Source organism: Neofelis nebulosa, chromosome 1 (assembly GCF_028018385.1).
Source record: "Neofelis nebulosa isolate mNeoNeb1 chromosome 1, mNeoNeb1.pri, whole genome shotgun sequence".
Lineage (NCBI taxonomy): Eukaryota > Metazoa > Chordata > Mammalia > Carnivora > Felidae > Neofelis > Neofelis nebulosa.
The window spans coordinates 230,210,950-230,227,254 of record NC_080782.1 but is presented as its reverse complement, the minus strand read 5'-3'; the positions used below and the strand labels follow the sequence as shown (position 1 = coordinate 230,227,254).

The following is a 16,305-nucleotide window of genomic DNA, read 5'->3' as shown; positions in this document are numbered from 1 at the left end:
GTCACAGAGTCAGCTAATGGCTGAACTGATGCCATAAGACAAAGCTTGCCACTTTCAAAACATTTTCCCAGTTACTTGGATTCAGGAAAAGTATACTAGTGTTAATCTTTAAGCCTTGCTGCCCTGGCAAGATGAGGGATCAGCACTTTTTTTTTTTTTTTCTGTAAAGGCCAGGTAATAATTATTTTAGGTTTTTCAGGCCATAAAGCCTTTTGTCATAACTAGCCAATTATGACACAAAAGTTGGTACAATTAATACATTAAAAGATGAACATTCCTGTTACCTAATAAAACTTTATAAAAAAAAAAAAAAACAGGCAGCAGGCCAGGTTTGGCCCATGGGCCATAGTTTGTCAACCCCTGTGCCTGATTTAAAGTTTAAACTACTGGGATGCCTGGGTGGCTAAGTCAGTTAAGCATCCCACTCTTGATTTCAGCTCAGGTCATGTTCTCACAGTTTGTGAGTCCAAGCCCCACGTCTTGCTCTGCACCAACAGCACACAGCCTGCTTGGAAATCTCTCTCTCTCTCCCTCTCTCTCTCTCTCTCTGCCCCTTCCCTGCTTATGCTCTCTCTCTCTCCAAAATAAATAAATAAACTTAAAAAAAATGAAGTTTATACTATTAAGACTCACTCCCATTCTTCACCCCTTCCTACATTCATACTCTTGTCATGTCTTCATTGTAGGAGGGTTTATAAGCCCTTTACTTTGAGCTTGAATGTATATTGTGGGTTAAACTGTGGCCTCTCTCCTGCCCCAACAAAAAAATTCATGTGTTGAAGTTCTAACTCCCAATATATCAGAATGTGACTTTATTTGGAGATAGGGTCTTTAAAGAGGTAATCAAGTTAAAATGATTGGGTGAGCCCTAATCTAATATGATTAGTATCCTTATAAAAAGGGGAAATTTGAAGACAGACATGTGAACAAGGAGAACAATTTGTGAGTAGAAAGATGGCTTTCTGCAAGCCAAGGACAGAGGCCTGGAACAAACTTTTCCCTCACGGCCTTCAGAAGGAATCAACCCAAGCCAACACCTTGATTTGGCACTTTTGGCCTCCAGAACTGCGAGAAAATAAACTGCCATTGTTTTAAGATGCCTAGTCTCTGATACTTTGTTACAGAAGCCCTAGAAACTAATATACCATGTTACTTGCTCTGACCAGTGACGCATGGCTGCAAGTAGGTGTGAGCCAGTCCCCAGTTTAGACTTTAAAAAACTTCACACCTTTCCACTTGCCTTCTCATGGCTCTTCCACTGATATGTGAAAAATATGCTCCGAAGCTGTCCTGCTGGTATAAGGAGCATGAAAGACACTTGAAGCAGAGCCACTCCAGCCAAGCCCAACCTCCAGCTGACCTGCAGATACAGGCAACGATAAGTTATCTTTGTTAAGCCACTGAGTCATAGTTAATTGATTCAAAGTTTAAATTAAACATTAGACAAATTCTCCCAAATAAGACTGTTAATATCCAATACAAGACTATGACTTTTCTTTCCTACCTGTGTTTTGCTGATTCCACGGAAAATTTAAGTCAACAACTCAAAACATTTCTCACCCCCTTCACACCCACACCCATTCCTTTTCTCCTCTGGGGAAAATAGCAATGAAAGAGCACTTGAATGGGTTAAGAATCTACTTGCCTGATTTCTTTGAACTCAAGGGAGCAAAATTGCCCTGTAGACCCAGTCTTAATATTGGCAGCTACAAAGTTTACACCTCCTGGGGCGCCTGGGTGGCTCAGTTGATTAAGCATCTGACTTTGGCTCTGGTCATGATCTCTTGGTCCTTGAGTTTGAGCCCCACTCGTACTTTCAGTCTTCAGAACGTTGCCTAACCCTTTTGGTCTTAGTTTTTGCTGAATAGGATGAAATTAGACTAATCGGTGTGTTAGTTTTCTAGGGTAGCGTGGTACCACAACTTGGGTGGCCTAACACAACACAAACGGATTGTCTCACAGTTCAGAAGTTTGGAAGTGCAAAATCAAGGTGTCGGCAGAGCCGTGCTCCTTCTGAAACTCTTAGAGATTCACTCTTGGGGTCTTTTGGCTTGCAGCTGCTTCAATCTCTGCCTCTGTCTTCACGGAGCTGCCTTCTTCCATGGATCTCTCTCCCTTTCTTGGAAGGACACCAGTCATGTAGGATGAAGGGTCCACTACTGCAGCAGAACCTCATCTGACCTTTTATACAGAAGAATCAACCAGAAAATAGTTTAAAACAGAACGGCTGGGGCACCTGGGTGGCTCAGTCGGTTGAGCGTCCGACTTTGGCTCAGGTCATGATCTCACAGCTCTCAAGTTCGAGCCCTGCGTCAGGCTCTGTGCTGACAGCTCAGAGCCTGGAGCCTGCTTTGGATTCTGTGTCTCCCTCTCTCTCTGCCCCTAACCCACTCGCATTCTGTCTCTGTCTCTCTCAAAAATAAATAAACATTTAACAACAACAACAACAAAACAGAACTGTCTTGTTGAAGAAACAGTAGGCAGCCCCTAAACCTGTCCATTCACCACCAGTTCCCCTTTTGAAACTCACATCTCCAGTGGCACCTCAGAAAGCTTGAATCATAGTCTGTAAAATCACTGGCCTATGTAAACTCTGGCTTTGTACGAGTTTTCTCAGAAATATAAAATATTCTAGAAGAGTAAATTTTCTCTCAATAATTGTGTTCAGTAAACTTTTCCTATCAGAAAATCAAATTTCATGCCCCTAAAAACAGTTACTCTATAAGTGATTAATTTTTTTCTAAGAAACCACATTATCTTAAGTTAATTTTTTTTTCATCTAGTTTCTACATATACCTGTTTGATTTAACTGTGCAGAAAGAGTTAACCTAGCAGGCTTGGGATATTTAAACACCGCACCTCCCAAAGAAATAACTGGTCCCTGACCAGTTCCTGAGAGATGATGTCTAAGTCCTTGAAATATCCTGCCCGACAAAAGTGTCTGTATGGCTACAGCCTTGGCATTTGCTACACAATTGATGTTAATGGTGTGATTTATGGTGGGGGTCTTGCACCATGTTGAATCAGTATGACCTCTGGAGGGGCTGGAGACTGAACAGGGCCAGTCACATGGGGGCTCCATGTCTATGTGATCAACCCTGGACACGAAGATTTAGTGAACTCCCCTGCTTGCCAATACCCTGTGTGTACAGCCATACATGATAACAAGGAGAATTGAGTGTTATTTACATGACTCTACTGGCAAAGGTCAGCTGGAAGTTTATTCCAGGACTTTCCTCGACTCCACTCTATGAGCCGTTTGCCTTTGTTCACTTTAATCTGTATCCTTTGCCTATAGTGAACCATAACTATGAGTATACAGGTTTTTCAGGCTTTGTGAGTCCTACAAATCACTGAACATGAGAGTGGTCTTGGGGACCCCTGAAGACATAACTCTTTAAGCAAATATATCTCATTGGAAAATGTAAGGCTGTAATTAGTAACTTCTCTGCAGAATATATATGTGTGATAATTTGACAGTGCTGTGGTGTACATTACATTTGTTTGTGTGTAACATGTATGCGAAAAGTTCCCAAGCCGCACGTAAGTGGTCATTGAAACCGGTGAGAGCTCAGGCCAGGCCCCGCATTCTTATAAAAGGATATCAACATTACTACTGGCTCATCCTATCTTTACAGGGTGTGATCTGTCCTTAACCAGTCACACAGAGAACTTGTCCTCCAAGCTCTTGCAAAACCAGAATGATGGCTGAAGCATTTACTAGCAATAAGACTGGAAGAAAATCCCATAACCTCTGATCCTTAGTCTCCTGTTTGTAAGCAGAAAAACAGTAAATAATCACACTGAATTATTGTCAAGCTTAACAAAGATAAGGTACATGTGACTGAATAAAAATAACAGAGGATGGCTCTTTGCCACTAACCTTGCTAAAGAGGGTCTTGTCTTTCTATCACATTTTCTTTCCCTTCCTTGCCTTCCAAGGAGGAGTCTGCCTTTGCCAGGTTCATTATTTGGAATTTGATGTGCAGAATCAGAAAAGAGGGAAAAGATAGAAAGAGAAGAGGTACATAGACTAAGGCTGGGGAGTAAGTTTTTCAGGAAGACTTTTGGAAAGATAGGTCTGACAGGTGCTGCAGAAGGGAAGAAAGTGGATGGGTGATAGAGGGTTTTTTTAAAGGAGTGTTGAATCTTCTTCATAATACTTGCAGATCACAGGTATAAACCTGAGAAAGCTCAGTTTGCTGCCCAAGTCAAATAAAAACCATAGAAATGATACAGAAGACTGCTTGAAGAATAGATGTCCAACCTTTCTGTCAGAACATATAAAACTTCATAATCTGGTACTTGTCTCATTCCTCAGAAATTCTTTCACTGAGTTCCACTTGAGCTGTATGTCCTTAACTCATATCATGGGGATAATAGACTCAAAACTGTATTGTACCTGGGGACATTTTTCAAACGTGATGTCATACTCCAGAAACTTCCCTCAGAACCTAGTACCAGAAAGATTTGTTTCTCTAAAGATCTAATCTGTTTCTCCTTTCTGACACTGATAAGCACATCATTATGGCTATCCTTACGATCAGAGTCAAATTTCTAGTCCAATTTTTACAATGCCCTAACCTCTAATATTTATTTGCATTTGAACTGCTTTCATCATCCTTGCATGAATGACCAAATCATGCTGTTGGGAACAGAGAAGGATAATACCACCAGAACAGGAAGAGTTTGAGGTTGTTAGGAGAAGACATGGAAGTTAACAGACTTCCTTTATGTGTGTGTGGGAGAGGACATCAGTGGAAATAGCCTTAAGACAGGCAAAAGTAAATCAACATGCATTTAGGAGCTCCAATAAGCCAACAAGAATAGGGGAGTTTGATGGAGCTTTAAGAGTCAAGCTAAATGAAAGAAGCTTCTTATGAAACTTGACCCAGCTTAAAAGATCCGAGCAATAAAAACAAGCACAGTGTTAGGGTTTTAGGATCTATGCAAAGAATTCAGTTCATAATCAGGTGGCTGCAAAGTGCACAGTTTTGATTTTTAAATACCAGTGGATTGAACCTTGGAGTCCCCCTGGAAAAGACTAAGTGTGCTTAAGGATTTAGAGAGGTTTAACCAGCTGGGGGTGAAAAAGTTTGCAACTGAACAATCTAGGCAGTTATGTTAAGTACTGTGCCATGCAGAGTACCCATAATTTATCTCTGTGATTATAATATCAGCCCTAGAACTTGATTTTAAAAAAGAATCTTCTTGAACCGTTATAGACTCCAGGAGGCAACACAACGGGACTTTTCTTTGAAGGTCTTTTTGGTGGTTTCATGAACAAAGTTCAGCATGTTTGTGTCAGACACATAGAATCATACCCAAGACGAACCTTACAAATCACCTAGCCTTACTCCCTCATTCTACAGGTTTAAAACTAAAATTCACAAAGGCCAGAATCAGGCAGTTCATAAATGGCAAAAAGCTGAGGCCTTTGGATTCCAGCACAAACCCCCTGTTCTGTGAGAACAACATCAGTCTATATTCTGCCCAAAATGTTACCAACGAAGCTCTACAGATAAATTTGAAGCTATTTCTGGCTCAGAAACAAAGACTTACAGCTCTACTCTTCCTCATAGGGTACAACAGGTCACATTTGCCTTATTGTCTTATAAATTATTCCTATTTTAACTCTTCTAGCTTTCAGATTCTAGTACAATTTGCATATTCCATAAAATTCCCAAGTGACTTTACTGAGCATATGCGTTGACAATGTAGACAAATTTCATCTTATTACTTGTTACTACATGTCTTTCTTTATGAATCTCCTCTTTTATGACTCAAGACTTCCTTTCTAAATCTCCCTGGACCAATATGCCTCTATTTTCACTAAGGTTGGTTAGCTCTTTCAAATTCAAAAATACAATCTGTAAGTATAAGTCTTTTCTTCAGCAGGATAGTCATACTTTGTAGTTTCTTGGTAACTTACAATTTTCCTTCAGTGTCCTTCATCCCAGGATATTTGGAGAAAGTCTTATTTGTCCTTATTTTCATTCCATAAGTATCTCTGCTTCCTATGGAGCATCTGCAAGTTCAAGGAAAGAAACAAAACAGAACCAAAATTGTATTAAAGTACAGCAGGTACATTTTCAGGATCATTATGGATCCTTGGTTTGCTTAGAAATTCTGCGCACTCTAGGGGCACCTGGGTGGCTCAGTTGGTTAAGCGTCTGACTTCAGCTCAGGTCATGATCTCACGGCTTGTGAGTTCGAGCCCCGTGTCGGGCTCTGTGCTGACAGCTCAGAGCCTGGAGCCTCTTCAGATCCTGTGTCTTCTCTCTCTCTCTCTGCCCCTCCCCCACTCACACTCTGTCTCTGTCTCTCAAAAATAAATAAACATTAAAAAAATAAAAATTAAAAAAAAAGAAATTCTGTGCACTCTTATGTTTTTTAATAACACTAAGTCATCATTACCATATTTGCTATTTTTCCTATGGTCCTATGACCTATTATTTTTCTTTATGTTTTACAAATGGGACTTTTTCCTGTATCCAATATAACTGACACAGAAGCTAATTCACAAAGAATGATAAATATTTTTTGCAATGACGTGTTAGTCAAAGCAAGTAGTTAATTTTGTCAGACAAACTCTAAAACTATGGGAGACATTGTGCAATAATTAAATTCACATAGTCTTAGATGAACTCAAATCTGCAAACTTTGAGAAAACACAGAGCAGTGAGTAGGAATTCCTCAGAATGGCTCTTATCTCTTTCACTTAGTAGGTTCTCTCTATGAACTACACTAACAATTTTTTTAAGTTTATTTATTTTTGAGAGAGACAGAGAGAGAGAAGGGGAGGGGCAGAGAGAGACAGGGAGAGAGAGAATCCCAGGCAGGCTCCACACCATCAGCATGGAGCCTGATGGGGGACTCGAACCCATGAACTGTCGGATCATGACCTGAGATGCAACGAAGAGTGGGACCCTTAACCGACTGAGCCACGCAGGCACCACTCTATGAACTTTTATTATAACATATAAAACTATTAGATTCAATTTTTCATTTCAATCCCTCACTCTCTAGATTAGTCACCATTTGGAATTCACTAAAACTAAAATTTGGAGTATTTCTTTATCATCAAAAGGTTTCTATATCTGCTACCACCTATTAAATCCCTTCACAAGCCTTAGAAAAGATCAAACTCATCATTAGGGTAAATATCAATGGCATGATTTTAAGGCATCTTCAGAATTTCTTCCTGGAGCATTTCAGGGACACTTGCCTCAGGGAAACATGTTCTGACGTCCAGCCAGAGTAGCCACAACCCAAATAGTCCTGGAGTTATTTTAGTGCTCTGTGATATTTTCATCCCTATGCTTTGTCCTCCTTTCCTGTAGTATCACTTTCAGGATTATACTTCATACATAAAGAATGAAATAGGAAAGTGACAAGGAAAAATAAATATTAAAAGAGTAGGACCAAAAAGGTGGTCAAAAGCTTGTTGCTTACTTATTTTTCTACTCAGAAAACATCTTTTTCTCTCTATATATGTACATACAGACACACATATGAATACATATACACACATATGAACTAAAAACCTATATGTAATTAAACTACACTTTCTTATTTTATTTTATTTATTTTTTAATGTTTTCATTTTATTTTTGAGAGAGACAGAACACGAGCAGGGCAGGGGCAGAGAGACGGAGGCAGAGAATCAGAAGCAAGCTCCAGGCTGCAAGCTGTCAGCACAGAGCCCAATGCAGGGCTCGAACTCACAAACCGTGAGATCGTGACCTGAGCCAAAGTTGGATGCTTAACCGACTGAGCTGCCCAGGTGCCACTAAACTACACTTTCATGTTACTGTATTTTCTGAATATCATTGGTCTACGTTTATATATACGTTCATTGTTTTGAAACAATGAACTTCAATTTATTTTGCCAATTTATACATTAAAAGTGTTAACTTGCATATTAATAGCTAACAATAGGCTTCCTTTTCTCCACATCCAGAATATATGTAATTTTACAAATACAAGATCATATCTCACATACTGTGTGGCAGCACAGCCTAGCACTTTGCACACACTCAACCGCCAGTCACTATTACGATTATTTATTCCTCCCCAGACTGGGAGAGATGTTGACCAGCATGATAACATCAGTGGCTTACATCTTTGGAATGTTTGCTATGTGCTACGATGAAATTTACAGATGAGATAAAGTAAGTTACCTGTCCAGGGTCGCCACAGCAAGAAAGTGACCTGAGGCTGCAACCCTCAAAGGGTGTACTTTTAATGCCTGTTTTATTCTTGACTGAAAACCAGAAAACCAGATATTCTTTTTCTTTTTTTCTTTCTTTTCTTTTCTTTCTTTTTTTTTTTTTTTTTCTGGCTCACACCACGCACAAACACCACTCATTTCCTTTAAAATGCTCTCTCCCTGCACACCAGGAATATTTTGAAAAATCTTCTGCCCTAAATTTTTCCTCTCCTTCCACTCTGGGTTTCTGTGTCTTCCCACACACAGAAAGGGAGCATACCATTACTCTTTGGGAAACTAAGATTCTAAAATCTCTTTCTCCTCTTGACAATTACTCACATAGATTCTGAATATTCATAATCTCACATACAAAAATGACAAAAAAATTTTTTTGAGTAAAATCTTGTATCAGTTATATGAACCACATCTTAAGCTTCTATTAGTCTTCTTTTAATATTTATTTTACTCTATTTCAGTAATATATCCAAATACATCATCATTGTCTTTGGTGATATTTTCATGTACTGCAGGCCTCCTCCCAGTTCAAGAAAAATTTCAATTTTTCCTCAAATGAGACTTCCTACCTGAAAGAATTTTATAAATTTCGTTGGCTACCCTATAATATTTGTAGACTAAATTTTCTTACACTATTTTCTAGGCCTGTCATATTCTCCCATGCTCTTGTAATTAAACGTATTATCCATGATGGGACACACTGCTCTGTCTGGATCACTTTTCTTAGTTGTTTGATTACTGCTCTTCACAGCCTCCAGAAGTATGTTTAGTTCACCTGTAGTATTAACTAATTTAGAGCTTGTCTAACATTGTTATAGCTAATTACTTTTCTGCAATCCCTGTTTTCACTTTCATTATTTCTCAAGAATAGTGAGTATTAGCTCATTTACATGCACAGGTAAAGTCTTCAGTAATTATTTCAGGTACCATGGGTTCCATCTCAGGTTGACTCTCTTTTCCCTTTTGATGGTGTAATGCTTACTTGTTCACAGGGCATGGAGTTTTGAACACGCCTCATTGTTTTTGGAACTTTGATTCTTTTTTTTTTTAATTTTTTTTAACATTTATTTATTTTTGAGACAGAGAGAGACAGAGCATGAACAGGGGAGGGGCAGAGAGAGAGGGAGACACAGAATCTGAAATAGGCTCCAGGCTCTGAGCTGTCAGCACAGAGCCCGACGCGGGGCTTGAACTCATGGACCGCGAGATCATGACCTGAGCCGAAGTCGGACGCTTAACCGACCAAGCCACCCAGGCACCCCTGGAACTTTGATTCTTGAATTCTGCCATTTTCTCTTTTTATCTGACACTTTTTTTTTCTTCTGGTGCTATGATGTTATTTCCTCCACAGCACCATCTTTCTAGAATGTCATAGGCTTGTATTACCAAACACAGTAATGTCTTTTTATAGTCATGCTGGATTTTTTTCTTGTTAACCTCTTAGGATGATCATTAAACAGTATATTAAAATAGATGGACACATTGTTTTTAAAGTATTTTTTAGTCCTCCAACAGGATTTTCCTGGTGCTTAAGGTTTGGACATGAAATGATAATGGCCTATAACATAATTCATGTTTATCGATCTCTTCAGGTAGGATTTCCAAGTAAATTAGAGGCAATTCTTTTTCAACCCAGCAATTTTTCTTAGCTGGAGCTCAGTACATCTACCTTCCCTTGCCTTGATGCTGGGAGTTGTAGTTACAGAGGGCGAGTGATATTCCTGAACCAGTCAGAGCTCAACCTTTAACTTTGCCAGTGGTGCATCTTCAACCCCCAGCCACCTGGCCATGTAAGCAGGGTGGCTGAAATGTCTTTTCTCACTGACTGGGTTTCCTCTTCATTCAAACTATAGCAAACAATTGGGGTAACTATAAAATATAGACCCTGTTCCAGAGGATAAAATGGGCCACTCCCATGGTTTGATTTGTTTTTAAATGGTTTATTTTGTCTTTCACAAAAAGACTTCTGCCTCTTTCTCCTCCAAGCAGATACAGTGACAAGTCTGCCCAAGACCCCAGACCATTGTGCCCTTCCACACCTGCTTCCCAAAGTAATGTAAACTCCCACATCTCTAGTTCAAGAGGTCTTTATATTTCCATAACTGAAAAGTCTCTATCTCCATAAAAAACAGTTTGCTTGGAAGTTGTACTGGAGTTTCCATCTTCCACCTAGTAAAATCTTCTTGTGGTTTTTAAATAATGAAATTTGAGAGATTAGGGATATTATACTCTGCTGTCTTGCCCCTAGCTTTTTTCAAAATTCATGGGAACTGGGAAAACTGATGCAACTTCTCACAGTCCCTGGAATGTGGTACTATGCACTACTGCACCCATGTATTTTTCATCCCCATTCAACAAATGTCTGCTGAGTGATTTCTCTGTATGTGGCTCTCTCTGGGATCCATCAATGAACAACCAAGACAAAAACTCCTCCCCTCATCCAGTGATGGAAGGAATACCCACCCCAAATAAAATGATTAAGTTAAATACATATTATAGATAGGTACAAGCTCTAAGGGGAAATATTAAAGAGGACAGGGAGATGGGGAGGTCAGGTGGCGATGGTTCTGAGACATCCCACAAAGCCTTAAAAGAAGAAAGAAGGGAACAGCAGGTGAAAGGAACAGCAAGGTCAGGCCTTGAGGCAGAGCATGCCTGGCAAGGGGGCCAGAGAAAAGAACCCAGCATTTACAGTACTTTAGATCTCCCATGACTAATATTTTCTTCAAATCAAGAAAAATGTAAGACTAAAGTACAGTAAAAGATTTCACATGTTCTTATGTTTTTCCTGACTCTTGGAGCACCTGGGTGGCTCAGACGGCTAAGCATCCAACTTCAGCTCAGGTCATGATCTCACGTGTTCCTGGGTTTGAGCCCCACATTGGGCTCTGCCCTCGCTGCTGGGGATCCTCACTCTGGCCTCTCTCTCTCTGCCCCTCTCCCACTCATGGTTTCTCTCTCTCTCAAACTTAATTAATTAATTTAAAAAAAGTTTTCCTGACTCTTGACTGTATCTGAGATCACTGAGCTGTCTTAACTCCTTAGCACACAGAGGGCCTTAAAAGATTTCTTCAACTTTTTCTGCAGCTTAGGCCAGTTTTTCTAAAAGCATCCACTTTGGATCTGTTTCTTCTAAATGTGTAGACTATAATAAAACACTTTTTGGATATATTTGGGTTTTCTTATCCCCCCTCTCCCTGCTCCCCTGCTGTGATCTTAATTGCTTAGAGGTGACATCTCATTGACAGCTGCAAGCCTGCAGACCCGATGCCAATCTCACCAAAATGAAATCATTCAGCACCTGAGGGGACTGTGGCCGTCTGGACTCTTCAGTTCTGGCTGAGAAATGCGTGCCCTACTTTGATGGTCTGAACCACAGGGGAAGAAGCTAACCTAGAGGAGTTTCTCTTTCTCTCCTTCCTCACCTCTGAGGTTGGCTTAGCACCACGAAGGGGCCTACAGACCCTGCCCCCATACTTCTAAGCCTGGAAATTCTGTGAAATCAAATCAGCATGAAAGGCCAGGGGACTTAGAGTCACAGGAGAACGAGGTGGAGGTGTACACTCAAAGTCCAGCGCGTACATGGGCCAAATTGGATGAGTGGGGTCCACAGCAAACTTGTGAGCTTGCATACTTTAGGAAAAAGCCAGTTCTCAGATCTAGCCGGTTGGTGCCCTGTGGCAAAAAACCGCAGAGCTGCCAAATCAAATTTTTAAAGAAAAGACAGAAATCCCAGGACTTGTATGAAATGTTCTCATGCTTTAATGTTGGCAACTGGTAATAAAAATAAATAAATAAATAAATAAATAAATAAATAAATAAATAAATAAAATAAAATGCGGGACAATCTTGGATCCCATCAGCCATTTTTGTCTGTTTCATGGTGTTCATGGTAGACTGAAATTCAAAAACAAGAGGTGGAACAAGGAGAGTAAATAATTTCCAAATTGCATGCCAATTCTGATTTATTAGTTGTGGCCATTTCTGGGTCAGCAGGAAAAGTACTGTGTTACATTATCAGTGTTGAACGATGGTGCATAACACATGTATCTGTCATTCTTGAGGAAGACTATCCCCATGACGGTCAGTGTTAATGGTGATAGAATAAATGTTTTCATCTGCCCTACTTCCTTAACTCTTCAATTTAGGCATGTTTCTCTCAAGTTCTCCAGAGCCCGGGAAAACGGAGTGCCAACACAAACATGAGAGTCCTGCCAAGGATCAGGTGCCTTTGCTCATAATTCACGATGCACAAATCAAGCTACCACAGCACTAAAGAAGGAGGGCAATCAATTTGATCTATCAGTAGAACACCTAAGATATCATTTATTCAGAGTCCTTGTGATGGAAAACTATCAGAACAGAGTTTCACTATTCTAGACCAATCAGGTGTCAAATTATTGAATGTTTTAATCCCTGCTGATCTTCTAGCTAATTTTAATTTACCAAAATGAGTTACTCTTTAGAATTAGAATGGTCTTTAATACAAAGTCCAGATACTTTTATTTTAAAGAGAAACAATAAAACCCAACACTGGAAAGCAACATAAAGACAATTATTTTTAGTGCTTTAATCCTTGACTGGGAGACTGAAACCAACAAAGTAATTGAAAAACGTTATCCTCCAGGAGGTAAGGGCATTTGAGTGTCTAGAAATATATTTTTAAACATACATCCATTTATTTTCAACTCCAGAAGGAATTTCTTTATAGAAAAACAGTAGCAAATCTCTCAGATAGGTTCTTATCTGTTAATTCGCTCAGCTTTCCTTCTAATACATCCTCTACCAAAATTCTATTCAAAATAAGAGAACGTCCACAAATTCCATTTCCAATAATTGTGTACTCAGTACCAAAATAAACTCCTTGAGTAAATTGAGTAGGTGGTAATGGCCTATATGATGAAGGAGTTGGGTGTAACAAATCCCCTTCCCAACCCCCAAATCTCTTTCCCATCAACATGCTGTCAAGGCCTGAAATTCATTGATCAGAATCTTTCTGAATATATTTTAACAATTCCTTATTACAATATTTATTATTATTATTATTATTATTATTATGTTGTAGACGTGAGAATTACAATATTATTTAATCTGGAATATCAAAATTTCAAAATTTCAGTGTTTTTGAGACTATAAGGAAAAATTTGGGTTTCCATGGAAAATTGTGCTTTGTCTATAGCATACTCTTCCACTTTTTTGGTTCTGACTCTAGGGGAGATTTATTTCCAATTTTGTAAGCTGTCGGCAGCTGACAGCACTGCAAAAATAATTCTTGTCTGTAGACACGCAAGTAATGCTGACTGATGGAGGGACCCACCCTCCCACCTATAGAAAAAGACAGTCTTTTCCATTGGTATATTCATTTCAATAGTCCTCATCTAGAAATGTATCTGTTCTTTTGGATTCGTCTTTGAATTGCTTGTAACATCTGGTTTTTCACTGATCAATGAGTTAAGTAAGATCTTCAACCCATGTTTGTTTTATATTTGTAAAAAAGTCATGATTTTCCTTATTTTTGAAAATTACCCCCCCAAAAAAATAAGCTTTCAAGCCTGATTAATGTTGTGTGTATTTGTGTGTGTGTGTGTGTGTGTGTGTGTGTGTGTGTGTGTGGTGTGTGCATGTGAGTGTGTGTGATTTAATTATCCTACCAATACTTCCATTGGGGGAAAAAAAAACTTCCATCAATAAATTTGTTTCCAAAGAGTTTATCTGAGCAGATTTCCACTCTTTTTTATATTTAAAATCTTATTTCACTTCATGGTTTAGACAAAGTGGCAAAGATTATAAACAATTTGTGGGGGGGGAATCACTCAAATGATTATTGAGAGTTGCTCTGTTCCAGTCTTATTCATTGTTATAGGCTAGTTGTTTACCCTCCCCCATAATTAATGTTTAAATTCCGATCCCTGATACTTCAAAATGTAATCATATTCGGAGTTGAGGTCTTTATTTATTTTTTTTTTAATTTTTTTTTGACGTTTATTTTTGAGACAGAGAGAGACAAAGCATGAATGGGGGAGGGTCAGAGAGAGGGAGACACAGAATCTGAAACAGGCTCCAGGCTCTGAGCGGTCAGCACAGAGCCCGACGCGGGGCTCGAACTCACGGACCGCGAGATCATGACCTGAGCCGAAGTCGGCTGCTTAACCGACTGAGCCACCCAGGCACCCCTGGAGTTGAGGTCTTTAAAAAAAAGAAATGATTTGGGGCGCCTGGGTGGCTCAGTCGGTTGAGCGTCTGACTTCGGTTCGGGCCATGATCTCATGGTTCGTGGGTTCGAGCCCCGCGTCTGGCTCTGTGCTGACAGCTCAGAGCCCAGAGCCTGTTTCAGATTCCGTGTCTCCTTCTCTCTATGCCCCTCCCCAACTCATGTTCTGTCTCCCTCTGTCTCAAAAATAAATAAGCATTAAAAAAAAATTTAAAAATAAATAAATAAAAAATAAAAAGAAATGATTCAGTTAAATGAAGCCATTAGGGTGGGGCCCTAATCCAATATGACTGGCATCATCACCATAAGAAGAAACATTAGGGGTACTTTGCATACACAGAGACACAACATTTAGATGACAGTGGTTACTTAAAAGCCAACTGATCCTTTACTTATGGCCCTTACCGGAAACCAACCATGACAGCACCTTGATCATCTCCAGCCAGTACTGTGGAAAATACTATTGTTTAAGTCATCCAGCCTGTGGTATATTGTTACGGCAGCCCTAGAGCACTAACACATTCATCTATTGGACCAAGGGGTCTAGTATGTGTCTCACTATTGAAGATCTCTCTTCAAGGCCATCCAAGAACAAATTCACCTCTATGGTATCCACCACCCCAGGCAAAGTTATCCGGTCAAAGCTCATGCTCCAAGTCCTCAAAGAGTTTCTCCCATGTTACAGGGTGACCAGGCCAGCATCCCAAGTTGTCATGCCTAATGCTTCCTTTGGTAAACCTACCTTCCAGTTCAGCTTAATCTTTGATCCCTTCAACATCAGCCCTGTTACCAGAACAGCCTCTCACTAGGTTCAATCGTGCCTTCTAGTGGAAAGAGCAATTCCAGATGATGGGGAATTCCATGGCGTGGTGAAGGAAGCAGGTTGAAATAATGTAGGAGTGAAACTGGAGGTGAAGACCATCCATGGATAAGCCAGAGAGCAATCAAAATTCCCCAGAATAAAGGAGGATTAGAGATGGAGAGGATGACCCTAGAGCCAAAAGCCAGAATGCTCTCATGAATGTGGGAGAATAACTTGAAGGTTGATGTAGGAAATGAAAAAGGGGCTAGTGCATGAGAGTGGAATAGTCTGGAATTAGCAATGGAAGCAAGATTGTCAAGATGACAGTACTCCTGTCCTAAAGGTATTTCAGTCATGAAGGAGACACACCAATAAACAGATAATTAAAATACGCTCCTTATCTGTACATGATCAATATATGCTAAGGGAGCCCATAAGAGATATATGTATCCTGGCCTGGGTCAGTGCAGAGCATGAAGAAGGAAAGCATTAAAGGAGACCTGAGCAGTGTTTATTCAGCACCATACAGAGAGAAGTACCAAACGTGGCTGAAATGAACTTTCCAGTCACTGGAAAGGCATCTCTGTAAGTGGAGTAGAGATGATTGATCAGGCCTTGTCATAGACTAATGAAATCTTTTCTTGTGTTCACTAATCAATATTCTGATTATCAGTTTATCTTTCTGAGTACCCAAATTCTGGCAAAGGAACACTCCAGATGGAGAATGTATGCATTCCAGCAACTAGAATTGAATATCTCAACAGCAGATTACTTAGGTCTCTTGTGAGTAGATTGCCCCATGAATCATCTTTCCTAGGCTTTTCAGCTCAGAGAAAGTGACAGGGCTGAGGGCCAGACTAAGGGCCTTGCTAGATTCATGAAAGGTAATGGCTTCTTGACAGTCTTTTAGCATTCTCGTGGAAGGACCTTAACCTACTCTTTAGCCCCTTTGCAGCTTTTAACAATGGGCATGGCAAGTATGAATTGGATGTCACCAATCAGCTCTGTGGAAACATAAACCCATTTTATTTTTATGACTACACATACTTTTCTTTGACCAGCCCT

At 39.8% G+C, this 16,305-nt stretch overlaps 1 long non-coding RNA gene across 1 annotated transcript in view; it reads right to left on the bottom strand.

Annotated features, from left to right (window-relative positions):
* Window positions 1–371: 371 nt before the first annotated feature.
* Window positions 372–16,305, bottom strand: part of LOC131487210 (uncharacterized) — a 51,230-nt gene continuing 35,296 nt past the window's right edge. Inside the window, exons 3-5 of the long non-coding RNA XR_009249661.1 lie at window positions 5,933–6,028; window positions 1,961–2,181; window positions 372–1,360 (exon numbers count right to left, since the gene is read on the bottom strand). This is a non-coding gene — a long non-coding RNA (uncharacterized LOC131487210). The remainder of the gene's footprint in view (window positions 1,361–1,960; window positions 2,182–5,932; window positions 6,029–16,305) is intronic.